The following is an 18,354-nucleotide window of genomic DNA, read 5'->3' on the forward strand; positions in this document are numbered from 1 at the left end:
ACTGTATATACCTTTATATACATATATACATACATATATACCTATACTGTATATACCTTTATATACATACATACATACATATATACCTGTACTGTATATACCTTTATATACATATATACATACATATATACCTATACTGTATATACCTTTATATACATATATACATACATATATACCTATACTGTATATACCTTTATATACATATATACATACATATATACCTATACTGTATATACCTTTATATACATATATACATACATATATACCTATACTGTATATACCTTTATATACATATATACATACATATATACCTATACTGGCTCACCTGCACTGGCTTCCTGTGCACTTAAGATGTGACTTTAAGGTTTTACTACTTACGTATAAAATACTACACGGTCTAGCTCCATCCTATCTTGCCGATTGTATTGTACCATATGTCCCGGCAAGAAATCTGTGTTCAAAGGACTCCGGCTTATTAGTGATTCCCAAAGCCCAAAAAAAGTCTGCGGGCTTTAGAGCGTTTTCCGTTCGGGCTCCAGTACTCTGGAATGCCCTCCCGGTAACAGTTCGAGATGCCACCTCAGTAGAAGCATTTAAGTCTCACCTTAAAACTCATTTGTATACTCTAGCCTTTAAATAGACTCCCTTTTTAGACCAGTTGATCTGCCGTTTCTTTTCTTTTTCTCCTATGTCCCACTCTCCCTTGAGGAGGGGGTCCGGTCCGATCCGGTGGCCATGTACTGCTTGCCTGTGTATCGGCTGGGGACATCTCTGCGCTGCTGATCCGCCTCCGCTTGGGATGGTTTCCTGCTGGCTCCGCTGTGAACGGGACTCTCGCTGCTGTGTTGGATCCGCTTTGGACTGGACTCTCGCGACTGTGTTGGATCCATTATGGATTGAACTTTCACAGTATCATGTTAGACCCGCTCGACATCCATTGCTTTCCTCCTCTCCAAGGTTCTCATAGTCATCATTGTCACCGACGTCCCACTGGGTGTGAGTTTTCCTTGCCCTTATGTGGGCCTACCGAGGATGTCGTAGTGGTTTGTGCAGCCCTTTGAGACACTAGTGATTTAGGGCTATATAAGTAAACATTGATTGATTGATTGATTGTTGCGGCGTCTTCAGTGATGTGGACGCTGTATCGATTCATTGTGGTGAAGAAGGAGCTGAGCCGGAAGGCAAAGCTCTCAATTTACCGGTCGATCTATGTTCCCGTCCTCACCTATGGTCATGAGCTTTGGGTTATGACCGAAAGGACAAGATCACGGGTACAAGCGGCCGAAATGAGTTTCCTTCGCCGGGTGGCGGGTCTCTCCCTTAGAGATAGGGTAAGAAGCTTCAGGCATCTGGTCAGGATGCCATCCGAACCCTCCCTACTGAGGTGTTTAGTGCACGTCCGACTAATAGGAGGCCATGGGGAAGACCCAGGACACGTTGGGAAGACGTGTCCCGGACCTCCTTTTTAGACCAGTTGATCTGCCGCTTCTTTTCTTTCTCCTATGTCCCCCCCTCCCTTGTGGAGGGGGTCCGGTCCGATGACCATGGATGAAGTACTGGCTGTCCAGAGTCGAGACCCAGGATGGACCGCTCGTCGGGACCCAGGATGGACCGCTCGCCTGTATCGGTTGGGGACATCTCTACGCTGCTGATCCGCTTGAGATGGTTTCCTGTGGACGGGACTCTCGCTGCTGTCTTGGATCCGCTTGAACTGAACTCTCGCGGCTGTGTTGGAGCCACTATGGATTGAACTTTCACAGTATCATGTTAGACCCGCTCGACATCCATTGCTTTCGGTCCCCTAGAGGGGGGGGGGGTTGCCCACATCTGAGGTCCTCTCCAAGGTTTCTCATAGTCAGCATTGTCACTGGCGTCCCACTGGATGTGAATTCTCCCTGCCCACTGGGTGTGAGTTTTCCTTGCCCTTTTGTGGGTTCTTCCGAGGATGTTGTAGTCGTAATGATTTGTGCAGTCCTTTGAGACATTTGTGATTTGGGGCTATATAAATAAACATTGATTGATTGAAGACTATGTCTCCCGGCTGGCCTGGGAACGCCTCAGATTCTCCTGGGAAGAGCTGGACGAAGTGGCTGGGGAGAGGGAAGTCTGGGCTTCCCTGCTTAGGCTGCTGCCCCCGCGACCCGACCTCGGATAAGTGGAGGAAGATGGATGGATGTCTGGATGGGACTGCAGATGGAAATGAGCTATTTAGCCGTAACCTTGTACAGAACATATCAGTCTTTGAGCTTCAAATAAACTCAACTAAATGTTTTCCCTGACATTCTCCTTCCAGGTTGTATTTCTCTTGGACTTTCCACGCCTCGGTCCTGGCATTGCTACTGTTTGTCCTGTTTCTTAGAAGACCTTGTTCAATTCTTTGAATACCAGAATCTGGGATGAGTCTCGGCTGCAGAAGGCAACACAGATTGACTTGGTCACACGGCTCAGAGTTGGTTAATAATTAACAGGAGGGGTAAGAGGAGCATTATTTTACCTTTATCTCCGTAATGAGACAACGTTAGTTTGGATTCAAGGTCTGGGAGAAAGCTGCCTGATTTATGGTTGTCAGGATGGAACTAATGACCAGGACAGGAAGCCCATTGTGCTCCGGCCTCCTTTATCACGGCCCAGGTCCTGGTGGGGACTGGCAGGCCGGCCGGGAGTCCTCAGGTGGCATGAAGGCCTGACAGATGTTGCTTGAACGTTGATCGAGTTGGCCGAAGAACGCAACTGGTCCATAATCCCAGGTCACACTATCAGCGGGATGTGGTAATGATTGAAAAATATGCCTGTAATTGCTGATAGCGACACATAAAGTGGCTTTGTTGGACCGCCGCTTCTCTTTGAAGCCATTGTGTTCTCACGCTGGCGGGCAGGCAGGGAGTGTCTGCCGGACTCGCCGGGCGGGGGTGCGGAGGGCGTGTGTGTGTGTGTGTGTGTGTGTGTGTGTGTGTGTGTGTGTGTGTGTGTGTGTGTGTGTGTGTGTGTGTGTGTGTGTGTGTGTGTGTGTGTGTGTGTGCCCCAGCGCCATAACGGATCTCCAAACACGCAACTGTAAGTTCCACAAACATTTGCCGAAGAAGAATGTCGGTTGGGTTCTTCTAAACGGGGTCTCTTTACTCTTGGTGGAACCGGTCCTGGTGCACATTTCAACCCTGACTTGGTCACTTAAAGGGTTTTTCCCTCAAGGTTCTGCTTCATTTTGCCCTCCAGGACGACCAGGAAATGAAAGCCTGGCAAATGTATCACGCTTTAGACAGACGGCAGATCTGAGTGACCCAGAAGGCTAGAAGTTAAAAATGTTTTTTAAAAATTCACAGTGGAATATTTGTCGCCTTAAACAGGTCAATAATTCTTAACATTGGTTTGATTCATTATTATTTTAAGCGATCGGTGACATTAAAAATATATATATATATTTATATATAGATATATATATGTATATATATGAAGACCCACTAAAAATGAAATAAAAATGTTAAAAATAAGTCATACGTTTTTACTTTCAACTTCACATCTTGCTGTTGGTAAGTTATTTTTTCAATGATTGTTTGTTTTATGCCCATTTTGTCAAGTAACCTTTGTTTTTATACAAACCCCCGTTTCCATATGAGTTGGGAAATTGTGTTAGATGTAAATATAAACAGAATACAATGATTTGCAAATCCTTTTCAAGCCATATTCAGTTGAATATGCTACAAAGACAACATATTTCATGTTCAAACTCATAAACATTTTTTTTTTTGCAACACAAGACAAAGAAGTTAGGAAAGGTGGCAATAAATACTGATAAAGTTGAGGAATGCTCATCAAACACTTATTTGGAACATCCCACAGGTGTGCAGGCTAATTGGGAACAGGTGGGTGCCATGATTGGGTATAAAAACAGCTTCCCAAAAACTGCTCAGTCTTTCACAAGAAAGGATGGGGCGAGGTACACCCCTTTGTCCACAACTGCGTGAGCAAATAGTCAAACAGTTTAAGAACAACATTTCTCAAAGTGCAATTGCAAGAAATTTTCGGATTTCAACATCTACGCTCCATAATATCATCAAAAGGTTCAGAGAATCTGGAGAAATCACTCCACGTAAGCAGCATGGCCGGAAACCAACATTGAATGACCGTGACCTTCCATCCCTCAGACGGCACTGTATCAAAAACTGACATCCATCTCTAAAGGATATCGCCACATGGGGACAGGAACACTTCAGAAAACCACTATCACTAAATACAGTCGGTCGCTACATCTGTAAGTGCAAGTTAAAGCTCTACTATGCAAAGCGAAAGCCATTTATCAACAACATCCAGAAACGCCGCCGGCTTCTCTGGGCCCGAGATCATCTAAGATGGACTGATGCAAAGTGGAAAAGTGTTCTGTGGTCTGACAATTCCACATTTCAAATCAAATTGTTTTTGGAAGTATTCGACATTGTTTCATCCGGACCAAAGGGGAAGCGAACCATCCAGACTGTTATCGACATAAAGTTGAAAAGCCAGCATGTGTGATGGTATGGGGGTGCATTAGTGCCCAAGGCATGGGTAACTTACACATCTGTGAAGGCACCATTAATGCTGAAAGGTACATACAGCTTTTGGAACAACATATGCTGCCATCTAAGTGCCGTCTTTTTCATGGACGCCCCTGCTTATTTCAGCAAGACAATGCCAGGCCACATTCAGCACGTGTTACAACAGCGTGGCTTCGTAAAAAAAAAAGAGTGCGGGTACTTTCCTGGCCCACCTGCAGTCCAGACCTGTGTCCCATTGAAAATGTGTGGCGCATTATGAAGCGTAAAATACGACAGCAAGACCCCGGACAACTCATAGCTCGGTTGGTAGAGCGGCCATGCCAGCAACTTGAGGGTTGCAGGTTCGATTCCCGCTTGTGCCATCTTAGTTACTGCCGTTGTGTCCTTGGGCAAGACACTTTACCCACCTGCTCCCAGTGCCACCCACACTGGTTTAAATGTAACTTAGATATTGGGTGTCACTATGTAAAGTGCTTTGAGTCACTTGAGAAAAGCGCTATATAAATATAATTCACTTCACTACACGTGTTGCTGGCATCAAATTCTAAAGTTAATGATCATGTTAAGATCCGTACTCCGATCTTCCCATATTATGGTTTATTGTTCCATTTTTGTATCACCCTGTTTGACGTCTTTATTTCCTGTTCAGTCCGTCACCATGGTAGCTCATTAGTTCACCTGCCCCTTGTTATCTACGCACACCTGTTTTCTTCTAATCACCTCCCTTATTTAAACTCGCCACTTTTCGTTATTCATTCTCAGATCCTAATTTGCCTACGTGCAACCGTGACGACTCTCGTCCTTCTACTGTATGTATTTTCTCGCTAGCTCTCATGCTATGCCACTTGTTTATTCCAGTTTTCATACTGATGATTTGTTTTCTCGTTTGTGCTCTCCAGCCAAATTTTAGTTTCTTAGTGTTTTACCCTAGCTTTCACGCTAGCGTCTTTTGTTTGCTTTCTCTTTACACCAGTGTTTGTGTTCCTAGCCTTTTTATTATTTAGTAAATCCATTCATAACTTACCTTGTTGTGTTCATCGCTTCGACGCATCCCTGGAAGAACCAATCCGGCATTACAATGCCACACAAGCCTCACAGATCATTTGCAAAAAAAAAATGTTTATGAGTTTGAACATCACTGCTAGTATTCATACTTGCCAACCCTCCCAATTTTCCCGGGAGACTTCCGAAGTTCAGTGCCCCTCCCGAAAATATCCCTGGGCAAACCATTCTCCCGAATATCTCCCGATTTCCACATTCAACAATGTTCTGTAAAACCTGTACAGCTTCATAATTTAAGCGGCTTATACACACTCATAAGTGAATGCAACGCATACTTGGTCAACAGCCATACAGGTGACACTTGAGGGTGGCCGTATAAACAACTTTAACACTGTTACTAATATGTGCCACACCGTGAACCCACGCCAAACAAGAATGACAAACACATTTCGGGAGAACATCCGTACCGTAACACAACAGAAGAAATACCCAGGATCCCTTGCAGCACTAACTCTTCCGGGACACTACAATACACGCTAGCACCTAAAAGGTTAACTTTTTCAACCTTGGCCCGAGGCTTTGTTCGATTTTAAATTTTGGCCCACACATTTCGGGAGAACATCCGTACCGTAACACAACAGAACAAATACCCAGGATCCCTTGCAGCACTAACTCTTCCGGAACACTACAATACACGCTACCACCTAAAAGGTTAATTTGTTCAACCTTGGCCCGCGGCTTTGTTCGATTTTAAATTTTGGCCCACACATTTCGGGAGAACATCCGTACCGTAACACAACAGAACAAATACCCAGGATCCCTTGCAGCACTAACTCTTCCGGGACACTACAATACACGCTACAACCTAAAAGGTTAATTTGTTCAACCTTGGCCCGCGGCTGTGTTCGATTTTAAATTTTGGCCCACACATTTCGGGAGAACATCCGTACCGTAACACAACAGAACAAATACCCAGGATCCCTTGCAGCACTAACTCTTCCGGGACACTACAATACACGCTACCACCTAAAAGGTTAATTTGTTCAACCTTGGCCCGCGGCTTTGTTCGATTTTAAATTTTGGCCCACACATTTCGGGAGAACATCCGTACCGTAACACAACAGAACAAATACCCAGGACCCCTTGCAGCACTAACTCATCCGGGACACTACAATACAAGCTAGCACCTAAAAGGTTAATTTGTTCAACCTTGGCCCGCGGCTTTGTTCGATTTTAAATTTTGGCCCCCACATTTCGGGAGAACATCCGTACCGTAACACAACAGAACAAATACCCAGGACCCCTTGCAGCACTAACTCTTCCAGAACACTACAATAGACGCTACCACCTAAAAGGTTCATTTGTTCAACCTTGGCCCGCGGCTTTGTTCGATTTTAAATTTTGGCCCACACATTTCGGGAGAACATCCGTACCGTAACACAACAGAACAAATACCCAGGATCCCTTGCAGCACTAACTCTTCCGGAACACTACAATACACGCTACCACCTAAAAGGTTCATTTGTTCAACCTTGGCCCGCGGCTTTGTTCGATTTTAAATTTTGGCCCACACATTTCGGGAGAACATCCGTACCGTAACACAACAGAACAAATACCCAGGAGCCCTTGCAGCACTAACTCTTCCGGAACACTACAACACACGCTACCACCTAAAAGGTTCATTTGTTCAACCTTGGCCCGCGGCTTTGTTCGATTTTAAATTTTGGCCCACACATTTCGGGAGAACATCCGTACCATAACACAACAGAACAAATACCCAGGATCCCTTGCAGCACTAACTCTTCCGGGACACTACAATACACGCTAGCACCTAAAAGGTTAATTTGTTCAACCTTGGCCCGCGGCTTTGTTCGATTTTAAATTTTGGCCCACACATTTCGGGAGAACATCCGTACCGTAACACAACAGAACAAATACCCAGGAGCCCTTGCAGCACTAACTCTTCCGGAACACTACAATACACGCTACCACCTAAAAGGTTAATTTGTTCAACCTTGGCCCGCGGCTTTGTTCGATTTTAAATTTTGGCCCACACATTTCGGGAGAACATCCGTACTGTAACACAACAGAACAAATACCCAGGACCCCTTGCAGCACTAACTCTTCCGGGACACTACAATACACGCTAGCACCTAAAAGGTTAATTTGTTCAACCTTGGCCCGCGGCTTTGTTCGATTTTAAATTTTGGCCCACACATTTCGGGAGAACATCCGTACCGTAACACAACAGAACAAATACCCAGGACCCCTTGCAGCACTAACTCTTCCGGGACACTACAATACACGCTAGCACCTAAAAGGTTAATTTGTTCAACCTTGGCCCGCGGCTTTGTTCGATTTTAAATTTTGGCCCACACATTTCGGGAGAACATCCGTACCGTAACACAACAGAACAAATACCCAGGATCCCTTGCAGCACTAACTCTTCCGGGACACTACAATACACGCTACCAGCTAAAAGGTTAATTTGTTCAACCTTGGCCCGCGGCTTTGTTCGATTTTAGATTTTGGCTCACACATTTCGGGAGAACATCCGTACCGTAACACAACAGAACAAATACCCAGGAGCCCTTGCAGCACTAACTCTTCCGGGACACTACAATACACGCTACAACCTAAAAGGTTAATTTGTTCAACCTCTGCCCGCGGCTTTGTTCGATTTTAAATTTTGGCTCACACATTTCGGGAGAACATCCGTACCATAACACAACAGAACAAATACCCAGGATCCCTTGCAGCACTAACTCTTCCGGAACACTACAATACACGCTACCACCTAAAAGGTTCATTTGTTCAACCTTGGCCCGCGGCTTTGTTCGATTTTAAATTTTGGCCCACACATTTCGGGAGAACATCCGTACCGTAACACAACAGAACAAATACCCAGGATCCCTTGCAGCACTAACTCTTCCGGAACACTACAATACACGCTACCACCTAAAAGGTTAATTTGTTCAACCTTGGCCCGCGGCTTTGTTCGATTTTAAATTTTGGCCCACACATTTCGGGAGAACATCCGTACCGTAACACAACAGAACAAATACCCAGGATCCCTTGCAGCACTAACTCTTCCGGGACACTACAATACACGCTACAACCTAAAAGGTTAATTTGTTCAACCTTGGCCCGCGGCTGTGTTCGATTTTAAATTTTGGCCCACACATTTCGGGAGAACATCCGTACCGTAACACAACAGAACAAATACCCAGGACCCCTTGCAGCACTAACTCTTCCGGGACACTACAATACAAGCTAGCACCTAAAAGGTTAATTTGTTCAACCTTGGCCCGCGGCTTTGTTCGATTTTAAATTTTGGCCCCCACATTTCGGGAGAACATCCGTACCGTAACACAACAGAACAAATACCCAGGACCCCTTGCAGCACTAACTCTTCCAGAACACTACAATAGACGCTACCACCTAAAAGGTTCATTTGTTCAACCTTGGCCCGCGGCTTTGTTCGATTTTAAATTTTGGCCCACACATTTCGGGAGAACATCCGTACGGTAACACAACAGAACAAATACCCAGGATCCCTTGCAGCACTAACTCTTCCGGAACACTACAATACACGCTACCACCTAAAAGGTTCATTTGTTCAACCTTGGCCCGCGGCTTTGTTCGATTTTAAATTTTGGCCCACACATTTCGGGAGAACATCCGTACCGTAACACAACAGAACAAATACCCAGGAGCCCTTGCAGCACTAACTCTTCCGGGACACTACAATACACGCTACCACCTAAAAGGTTAATTTGTTCAACCTTGGCCCGCGGCTTTGTTCGATTTTAAATTTTGGCCCACACATTTCGGGAGAACATCCGTACCGTAACACAACAGAACAAATACCCAGGACCCCTTGCAGCACTAACTCTTCCGGGACACTACAATACACGCTAGCACCTAAAAGGTTAATTTGTTCAACCTTGGCCCGCGGCTTTGTTCGATTTTAAATTTTGGCCCCCACATTTCGGGAGAACATCCGTACCGTAACACAACAGAACAAATACCCAGGACCCCTTGCAGCACTAACTCTTCCAGAACACTACAATAGACGCTACCACCTAAAAGGTTCATTTGTTCAACCTTGGCCCGCGGCTTTGTTCGATTTTAAATTTTGGCCCACACATTTCGGGAGAACATCCGTACCGTAACACAACAGAACAAATACCCAGGATCCCTTGCAGCACTAACTCTTCCGGAACACTACAATACACGCTACCACCTAAAAGGTTCATTTGTTCAACCTTGGCCCGCGGCTTTGTTCGATTTTAAATTTTGGCCCACACATTTCGGGAGAACATCCGTACCATAACACAACAGAACAAATACCCAGGATCCCTTGCAGCACTAACTCTTCCGGGACACTACAATACACGCTAGCACCTAAAAGGTTAATTTGTTCAACCTTGGCCCGCGGCTTTGTTCGATTTTAAATTTTGGCCCACACATTTCGGGAGAACATCCGTACCGTAACACAACAGAACAAATACCCAGGATCCCTTGCAGCACTAACTCTTCCGGAACACTACAATACACGCTACCACCTAAAAGGTTAATTTGTTCAACCTTGGCCCGCGGCTTTGTTCGATTTTAGATTTTGGCCCACACATTTCGGGAGAACATCCGTACTGTAACACAACAGAACAAATACCCAGGACCCCTTGCAGCACTAACTCTTCCGGGACACTACAATACACGCTAGCACCTAAAAGGTTAATTTGTTCAACCTTGGCCCGCGGCTTTGTTCGATTTTAAATTTTGGCCCACACATTTCGGGAGAACATCCGTACCGTAACACAACAGAACAAATACCCAGGACCCCTTGCAGCACTAACTCTTCCGGGACACTACAATACACGCTAGCACCTAAAAGGTTAATTTGTTCAACCTTGGCCCGCGGCTTTGTTCGATTTTAAATTTTGGCCCACACATTTCGGGAGAACATCCGTACCGTAACACAACAGAACAAATACCCAGGACCCCTTGCAGCACTAACTCTTCCGGAACACTACAATACACGCTAGCACCTAAAAGGTTAATTTGTTCAACCTTGGCCCGTGGCTTTGTTCGATTTTAAATTTTGGCTCACACATTTCGGGAGAACATCCGTACCGTAACACAACAGAACAAATACCCAGGACCCCTTGCAGCACTAACTCTTCCGGGACACTACAATACACGCTAGCACCTAAAAGGTTAATTTGTTCAACCTTGGCCCGCGGCTTTGTTCGATTTTAAATTTTGGCCCACACATTTCGGGAGAACATCCGTACCGTAACACAACAGAACAAATACCCAGGATCCCTTGCAGCACTAACTCTTCCGGGATACTACAATACACGCTACCACCTAAAAGGTTAATTTGTTCAACCTTGGCCCGCGGCTTTGTTCAGTTTTAAATTTTGGCCCACACATTTCGGGAGAACATCCGTACCGTAACACAACAGAACAAATACCCAGGATCCCTTGCAGCACTAACTCTTCCGGGACACTACAATACACGCTACCAGCTAAAAGGTTAATTTGTTCAACCTTGGCCCGCGGCTTTGTTCGATTTTAAATTTTGGCCCACACATTTCGGGAGAACATCCGTACCGTAACACAACAGAACAAATACCCAGGATCCCTTGCAGCACTAACTCTTCCGGAACACTACAATACACGCTAGCACCTAAAAGGTTAATTTGTTCAACCTTGGCCCGCTGCTTTGTTCGATTTTAAATTTTGGCCCACACATTTCGGGAGAACATCCGTACCGTAACACAACAGAACAAATACCCAGGATTCCTTGCAGCACTAACTCTTCCGGAACACTACAATACACGTTACCACCTAAAAGGTTAATTTGTTCAACCTTGGCCCGCGGCTTTGTTCGATTTTAAATTTTGGCCCACACATTTCGGGAGAACATCCATACCGTAACACAACAGAACAAATACCCAGGATCCCTTGCAGCACTAACTCTTCCGGAACACTACAATACACGCTAGCACCTAAAAGGTTAATTTGTTCAACCTTGGCCCGCGGCTTTGTTCGATTTTAAATTTTGGCCCACACATTTCGGGAGAACATTCGTACCGTAACACAACAGAACAAATACCCAGGATCCCTTGCAGCACTAACTCTTCCGGGACACTACAATACACGCTAGCATCTAAAAGGTTAATTTTTTCAACCTTGGCCCGAGGCTTTGTTCGATTTTAAATTTTAGCCCACACATTTCGGGAGAACATCCGTACCGTAACACCACAGTAGAACAAATCCCCGGGGTTCCCTTGCAGCACTAACTCTTCCGGAACACTACAATACACGCTAGCACCTAAAAGGTTAATTTGTTCAACCTTGGCCCGCGGCTTTGTTCGATTTTAAATTTTGGCCCACACATTTCGGGAGAACATTCGTACCGTAACACAACAGAACAAATACCCAGGAACCCTTGCAGCACTAACTCTTCCGGGACACTACAATACACGCTAGCATCTAAAAGGTTAATTTTTTCAACCTTGGCCCGAGGCTTTGTTCGATTTTAAATTTTGGCCCACACATTTCGGGAGAACATCCGTACCGTAACACAACAGAACAAATACCCAGGATCCCTTGCAGCACTAACTCTTCCGGAACACTACAATACACGCTAGCACCTAAAAGGTTAATTTGTTCAACCTTGGCCCGAGGCTTTGTTCAGTTTTAAATTTTGGCCCACACATTTCGGGAGAACATCCGTACCGTAACACAACAGAACAAATACCCAGGACCCCTTGCAGCACTAACTCTTCCGGGACACTACAATACACGCTAGCACCTAAAAGGTTAATTTGTTCAACCTTGGCCCGCGGCTTTGTTCGATTTTAAATTTTGGCCCACACATTTCGGGAGAACATCCGTACCGTAAAACAACAGAACAAATACCCAGGAGCCCTTGCAGCACTAACTCTTCCGGAACACTACAACACACGCTAGCACCTAAAAGGTTAATTTGTTCAACCTTGGCCCGCGGCTTTGTTCAGTTTTAAATTTTGGCCCACACTGTATTTGAGTTTGACACCCCTGGCATAGTGGGTAGAGCGGCCGTGCCAGAAACCTGAGGGTTGCAGGTTCGCTCCCCGCCTATTGACATCCAAAAAATAACTGCCGTTGTGTCCTTGGGCAGGACACTTCACCCTTTGCCCCTGGTGCCGCTCACACTGGTGAATGAATGATGAATGAATGATAAGTGGTGGTCGGAGGGGCTGTAGACGCTTCCGTCAGTCTGTGGCTACAGATGTTGCTTACCACCACCAGGTGTGAATGAATGATGGCTTCCCACTTCTCTGTGAGGGCTTTGAGTATCTAATAATAGAAAAGCGCGATATAAATCTAATCCATTATTATTAATATTATTATCTTCTCTAACAGGTGGCTTTATTTTTTGGTATACATTTCAGGCCATGGCATCAAATGTAGTGTCGGACCGACAACCACAAGAAATGTACCTTTATTTATTTATTCATTCATTCATTTTTCTGCTTAAAACTTCATTAGTTGACATTAAGCAGAGCACCAATTAACTTCTAGCATCCCGCGCCCGAGTCATCAGGCTGTTATACGACTTGTGTGCAAGTCTGCGTCGTAAACTTTAATGGCCGTGAGAAAGAAGCAAGCCGTTAATATCGCTGATGGAAACCCTGCGCAGTACTTTGTCGTCTTCCTCGGTTCCCTGGTCACATGACGCCTGCACAACACAACACAACACAACACATGTGTGAAACGTAGAGGAGCTAATTCCGGCACATTCTGCTCTCTGGGAAGTGTTCATCCCAAACATCACTAACTATTTCTACATGAAGTTGACACCTGCATCATAAACATCACATCTTAAGTATTGCTAAGTGCTAAACATAATAAAACAATCACTTACTGTACAATGTCTGCTCTCACTGGGATAAAGACTGATGGGATGAATAATCTATATGTCATAAATAAATGACAACCATCTTGTCTCTCAGGAGAAAGAACACAAACTACAGTAAATGCTATCTGAAAAGTTGTGTACTCAGTAAGTAAATCAGGGGTCAGCAACCTTTTTGAATCCAAGAACTACTTCTTGGGTACTGATTAATGCCAAGGGCTACCAGTTTGATACACACTTAAATAAATTGCCAGAAATAGCCAATTAGCTCAAATTACCATTAACTCTATTTTATTATTAATAATGAATTATATTTATCTTTGTGGAAACACTGATCATCTTAATGATTTCTCACAAAAATATATATATTTTTGATGACATGTTTTAAATCAGGGGTGCCCATTACGTCGATCGTGAGCTACCAGTCGACCGCGGGGGGTGTGTCAGTCGATCTCCAGCCAGGCTTTTGAAAAAAATAGACCTAAAAATGAGTGATCATCAATCTTCACCAAGACGTCACTTAAATGACATTCACGGTACCGGAGGGTCTTGTGAGATGACGCTGGCTGCTGCAAGATCATTATTATGAAAATATGACCGAGAGGAAGGCCAGAAACACTTTTTATTTCAACAGACTCTCGCGCCGTACCTTCCGTCAAAACTCTAAAGGCCGACTGCACATTTCCTATCTTCACAATAAAAGCCCTGCTTCATGCTGCCTGCGCTAACTAAATACAGAGTCTCGGAAAACTGGCGTGCACAAGCGATCCCTCAGAAAGCTGGCGTGCACATCACTTGTGCGCGCCAGTTTTCCGAGACTCTTATTTTGTTAGCGCAGGCAGCATGAAGCAGGGCTTTTATTGTGAGGATAGGAAATGTGCAGTCGGCCTTTAGAGTTTTGACGGAAGGGACGGCGCGAAAGTCTGTTGAAATAAAAAGTGTTTCTCGCCTTCCTCTCTGTCATTTTTTCATAATAATGAACTGGCAGCAGCCAGCGTCATCTCACAAGACCCTCGGGTGCCGTGAATGTCAATCAAGCAAGCTACGGAATTTGCCGCCAATGTTTTTCTTGTAAAGTGTATGGAAGCTGGATGAATTAGATGCCAAAAACCAACCACTTTCATGTGGTATTGTACAGAAAGGACAACTTTTTTTCTCCTCCATTTGAAAATGTGGGCGTTATCATCATTACTGTCTGATTCCAATCAATGCAAGTCATCAGAATCAGGTAATACACCAACTTATATTCTTGTCTTTGTGAAAGAAAGACATCTATATGTGTTACACATGCTTGTATTATCATTAAACACATTTAACTTGTTTACAAAAATGTCTCTTTCATAAATAAATAAATATAAATGATATATATAAATGAGGTAGATCCCCTCGAGTTGGTCAATTGAAAAGTAGCTCGCCTGCAGAAAAAGTGTGGGCACCCCTGTTTTAAATAGTTAAAATCCAATTTGCACTTTGTTAGAATATATAACAAATTGGACCAAGCTATATTTCTAAAAAAGACAAATCCTTATTTCTTCTCGATTTTCCAGAACACAAATTTTAAAAAGAAATTCAAAAAACTTTGAAATAAGATTCAAATTGGATTCTACAGATTTTCTAGATTTGCCAGAATATTTTTGGGGGAATTTTAATCATAATAAGTTTCAAAAAATATTTCACAAATATTCTTTGTCGAAAAAACAGAAGCTAAAATGAAGAATTAAATTAAAATGTATTTATTATTCTTTACAATAAAAAAAATAAATGTACTTGAACATTGATTTAAATTGTCAGGAAAGAAGAGGAAGGAATTTAAAAGGTATAAGTGTTTAGAAATCCTAAAATCATTTTTAAGTTTGCATTTTTTCTCTAAAATTGTCTTTCTGAATGTTATAAGAAACTAAGTAAAAAAAAAAATAAATGAATTTATTTAAACAAGTCTTTAAAATATCTTTTTAGATTTTCAAATTCTATTTGAGTTTTGTCTCTCTTACAATTAAAAATGTCGAGCAAAGCGAGACCAGCTTGCTAGTAAATAAATACAATTTAAAAAATAGAGGCAGCTCACTGGTAAGTGCTGCTATTTGAGCTATTTTTAGAACAGGCCAGCGGGCGACTCATCTGGTCCTTACGGGCGACCTGGTCTTGGTGACCCCTGAAGTAAATGGTAGCAAGACCATCTTGTTTTTGTGTCTTTGTATCACAAGTCACACTTAATTAGGTTTTAGGTTACCAACATTCCAATTGTTTAATATTGACTGCAAATGAAGCCTTTGATCTTCCTCCTATATGGCTGGTTATGGATATGAACTCTTTTAAGGCTCTGCTTCGCTCTCCCATCCACTCTTCTAATTACGCTTTTACTAAAAATCCAATCGTAAAAAGTTCCCTCAGAATTTGGGTTCACTTTAAGCCCTATTTTGGTTCACAGACTATTTCTAGTCTTGCACCTTTCACTGCTAATCCTGTATTTAATCATTTCAGTCATGTTATATTCACACTTAAGTCATTACAGTTATTATTCACGCTTAAGTCATTTTAGTTATATATTTTATTCAAATTTAAGTAATTTCAGTTATATTCACGTTTTAGTCATCCATCCATCCATTTTCTACCGCTTATTCCCTTTTGGGGACGCGGGGGGCGCTGGCGCCTATCTCAGCTACAATCGGGCGGAAGGCGGGGTACACCCTGGACCTCATCGCAGCTTAAGTAATTTCAGTTATGTGATATATTCAGGCTTAAGTCATTTCAGCCATTTTCACGCTTACGTCATTTCAGTTATATTATTATTCACGCTTAAGTCATTTCAGTTAAATTCACGCTTAAGTCATTTCAGTTATGTACCATATTCAAACTTAAGTCATTTCAGTTATATTCATGCTTAAGTCATGTCAGTTATATTCATTCTTAAGTCTTTTCAGTTATGTAATATATTCAGGCTTAAGTAATTTCAGTTATGTTCATGCCAAAGTAATTTAATTTATTATATTCACGCCTAAGTTATTTCAGTTATATTATATTCACACTTAAGTCATTTCAGTTATATTATAGTTAAGCTTAAGTCATTTCAGTTATATTCACGCTTAAGTCATTTCAGTTATGTAATATATTCAGGCTTAAGTAATTTCAGTCATATTCACGCTTAGGTCATTTTAGTTATATTATTATTCACGCTTAAGTCATTTCAGTTAAATTCACGCTTAAGTATTTTCAGTTATGTATTATATTCAAGCTTAAGTCATTTCAGTTATATTCATGCTTAAGTCATTTCAGTTATATTCATTCTTAAGTCTTTTCAGTTATGTAATGTATTCACGCTTAAATAATTTCAGTTATGTTCATGCTTAAGTAATTTCATTTATTATATTCACGCTTAGGTTATTTCAGTTATATTATAGTCACACTTAAGTAATTACAGTTATAATCACACTTATGTCATTTCAGTTATATTATAGTTATGCTTAAGTCATTTCAGTTATATTCACACTTAGGTCATTTCAGTTACATTCACGCTTAAGTAATTTTAGTTATATATTATATTCAACTTAAGTCATTTCAGTTATATTTACGCTTAAGTAATTTCATTTATATTATATTCATTCTTAAGTCATTTCAGTTATGTAATATATTCATGCTTAAGTCATTCCAGTTATAGTCACGCTTAAATAATTTCAGTTATATTCATGCTTAATTCATTTCAGTTATTGTATTCACACTTAAGTCATTTCAATTATATAATATAGTCCCACTTAAGTCATTTCAGTTACATTCACGCTTAAGTAATTTTAGTTATATATTATATTCAACTTAAGTCATTTCAGTTATATTTATGCTTAAGTAATTTCATTTATATTATATTCATTCTTAAGTCGTTTCAGTTATGTAATATATTCATGCTTAAGTCATTTCAGTTATAGTCACGCTTAAATAATTTCAGTTATATTCATGCTTAATTCATTTCAGTTATTGTATTCACACTTAAGTCATTTCAATTATATAATATAGTCACACTTAAGTCATTTCAATTATATAATATAGTCACACTTAAGTCATTTCAGTTATGTAATATTCACGTTTAAGTCTTTTCAGTTATATTCACGTGTAAATCATTTCAGTTACAATGAGTGAGTAATAGTTGGTGGTAATCAGTAACAATGAGTGAGTAACAATTAGTGGTGATGAGTAACAATGAGTGAGTAATAGTTGGTGGTAATGAGTAACAATGACTGAGTAATAATGGGTAGTAATGTGTAACAAGGAGTAACAATGAGTGAGTAATATTTGGTGGTAAGGAGTACCAAGGAGTGAGTAATAGTTGGTGGTAATGAGTAAGAATGAGTAACAATGAGTGAGTAATAGTTGGTGGTAAGGAGTAACAAGGAGTAACAATGAGTGAGTGAAGGAGTAACAATGAGTGAGTAATAGTTGGTGGTAAGGAGTAACAATGAGTGACAGGTGAGTGAGTGAAGGAGTAAGAGTGAGTAACAAGGAGTGAGTAATAGTTGGCGGTAAGGAGTAACAATGAGTGACAGGTGAGTGAGTGAAGGAGTAAGAGTGAGTAACAAGGAGTGAGTAATAGTTGGTGGTAAGGAGTAACAATGAGTGACAGGTGAGTGAGTGAAGGAGTAAGAGTGATTAACAAGGAGTAATAGTTGGTGGTAAGGAGTGACAATGAGTGACAGGTGAGTGAGTGAAGGAGTAAGAGTGAGTAATAAGGAGTGACAATGAGTGACAGGTGAGTGAGTGAAGGAGTAAGAGTGAGTAACAAGGAGTGAGTAATAGTTGGTGGTAAGGAGTAACAATGAGTGACAGGTGAGCGAGTGAAGGAGTAAGAGTGAGTAACAAGGAGTGAGTAATAGTTGGTGGTAAGGAGTAACAAGGAGTAACAATGAGTGACAGGTGAGTGAGTGA

This window comes from Nerophis ophidion, linkage group LG25 (genome assembly GCF_033978795.1).
Source record: "Nerophis ophidion isolate RoL-2023_Sa linkage group LG25, RoL_Noph_v1.0, whole genome shotgun sequence".
Taxonomy (NCBI): domain Eukaryota; kingdom Metazoa; phylum Chordata; class Actinopteri; order Syngnathiformes; family Syngnathidae; genus Nerophis; species Nerophis ophidion.